The sequence below is a fragment of the Cupressus sempervirens genome, chromosome 5 (assembly GCF_028749045.1).
Source record: "Cupressus sempervirens isolate cs-2001-9-10 chromosome 5, ASM2874904v1, whole genome shotgun sequence".
Taxonomy (NCBI): Eukaryota; Viridiplantae; Streptophyta; class Pinopsida; order Cupressales; family Cupressaceae; genus Cupressus; species Cupressus sempervirens.
Genome location: NC_143122.1, coordinates 231,159,828 through 231,162,513, shown reverse-complemented (window position 1 = coordinate 231,162,513; position 2,686 = coordinate 231,159,828).

Here is a 2,686-nt window from a genome sequence, read left to right as displayed (position 1 = left end):
TTCTTGCTTACCTTGAGTTGATCCAAGGAACGGTGAGAAGGGGGAACCTTCCCTTTGAGGTAGAAGAGACTCTGTTTCACACGCTATGGCTGGTCATCCTATTTTGTGATTAGATTTTTACCCAAAACTGTCAGTTGCAAAATATCCACCCAACACTTCTTCAACCTGCTATATTCCTAGGGGAGTTAAAACATAGGTATAAGTGTTTCTATTGTAGACTTTATGATTTGTAATTGATCCTCGTTGATGGAGTGATCGTAGGAGTAGGAAGTTGTTGAGCTTTCCTTTAAATGATTTCCGCTGTAACCTTGAAAGGAGATTTTTGATTTTGATCTTTTCCTGGTTTGACCAGAAGGAAATAGAGTAGATTGTTCTGTTCAATAGAGTAGAATCTTGTTTTCAAATGTAATCTCTTATTATGAATGAATAGAATACAGAGTTAAAGTTTCCACCTTCAGACTTGATTGTTTTTTGTTCACTCATCCAAGGGGGCCCACTTGGTGAGTGAATTGCTTTGTTAGAATAGATTTCTTTTCTTAGTTTATTTCCTTGCAAAGTAGTCTTCTGTTGTTTCTGTAGCCATTGATAGCAAAATCATTGAACTACTCCTGCAACATAGGTGTTTAAGTAGATTTACTATTCACAGCATTACTCTAAGCTTTAAGGAAAATGTTGTTTCAGTTCTTAGCTTAATTTCCTTCAGCATTCCTTTTCTATTGTAGTTGTAATGACTTAAAGAGGAATCAGAGCATATACTTTGCAACCATCCTCTCAAGCTTACGCTCCCAGGTTGACAAATAAAATGAAGTCAGTATATTATTCTTAGGAAAATACATGATTTTGTCTAGTCATGGAGTCAATGTAGAAGGATGTCCAATCCTTTATTACTAAAGTATTTAGCTGACCGGCCAGTCTCAGAGGGAATTCCCCCCATTGATGAAGAAGGAAAACTAATTCTAGAACTCACAGAGATCATCAATGTCAGAGAGAAAGGATGAGGTCATGCACCATCAAGGAATTTCTAGTTTGTTAGGACTTGCCAATTAAAGATGACATTTGGGAAGGTGAACAAATTATGGAGCATCCAAGTTTGCCATTGCTTGAGAGAAAGATATTCTTGTGCTGGGAGGAGTGTAATGACCTTAATATAATTAAATAATTCTATTAATGATTATTTGTGTATGGCCTCGAAACTTAATCATAATATCTCTTGGGCCCTTTTTTATTTATTGATTAGTAACATTTCGACTGTGTCAACACATTTGCACTCCTTTGGCACATTTGTACTCTTTCGGGATGTTTCTCGAAGCCATATAAGGCTAAGTTAGTATTGTTTGAGGCATGTGTGCTTTGTATTTTCTTTACTTTTGCGAACTCCAATTGGAATTTTGATATTGTTGTAGTTTCAGAGGTACAAGATCCTCTATTTTGTACCTACAGTTTTAGTGGGAGTAACTCCTCATCCTGCTCTCTTGTATGCTTGAAGGTTTTGGTTGGAAGAAAAATTTATAATTTTTGTTTTGTGTATTGCAATTTGTGTGTTGTATCTTTACATCTCCATTATATTGATTAGGCAAAAATATTTGAGGAATATAGTTTGTTGTGTGCCTACATTGTTGGAATCGTATGAACCTTAACTACATGCATGTAGGGTCTAATAGCCATTGCATGATACAAGAGGACTATATGGCGTGGCTGTCATAATTGAAGGCATTAAGGAAAAAAAACCATATAAGTGGGCCTCCCACCATAAGGGTGTAAGCCTACTCACCACCATATGGGCAAAGCTCAATCTACCGCCATATGAGTAAACAATACATATGATATTATACCGCATGGTAAAGATGACCTTCGTATATGTTTGACGTTCCTAGTACATGCTCTTTGTTGCATAATCAACTCATACATTTATACGATGCTTATTTGAAAGGCTTGGTATGGTATCACTGTTGTACGTAGGAAGATGTTGGGGTCTTGATACATATCAATCCTCGGGAGATATAGGAAATGCTATACATGATATTAATCTAAGAGTTCTAAAGGTGACTAGGATTAATGTAATAGTGAGCCATCTAACCAATCATTTTCCATCCTTGTATTACATAGGGAGGTGAGGTTGATTTCTTTGACCCAAAATCCTATCATGCTTGAAATGAAGAAATTGACTATGGTGATCAAATAGATACCATCCAATTCATGGATGTTAAATTAGGAATGTTTCTATGAATAGATAAGAAAGCACATGTTAGTGATGAAGCTAAGACAACTTTTTCTTTATAACTAAAGGGGCCATGTTGGTCCTCTTCACTACATATCTTGTATTATAAAGCTCAACCATGGTTTGTAAGACTAGGGATGTCTATGATCAAACATGCTAGGATAGCTGTATGGCTGTTACTAATCCTATCTCCAATAATGTCTGCATTTGAGAGTTTAATTCATACATAATTTTAGGTAAAAAAGAAACACAGTTCTCAACAAGTTTATCAAGAAAGTGGATCTCATATTATATTTTGCTAATTACAATGTGGATTATGTGAGCTAGAAATACAAGAAATGAAAAACAACTGAGACAGATATGTTGATTAAGGCTTAAGTGTGGTGGAAAGTGATATCCATTGATATGATTATTGGTGCCTTCATATTTATGATAGATTCAAATTCTTACTGGATATTTCTGCAAACA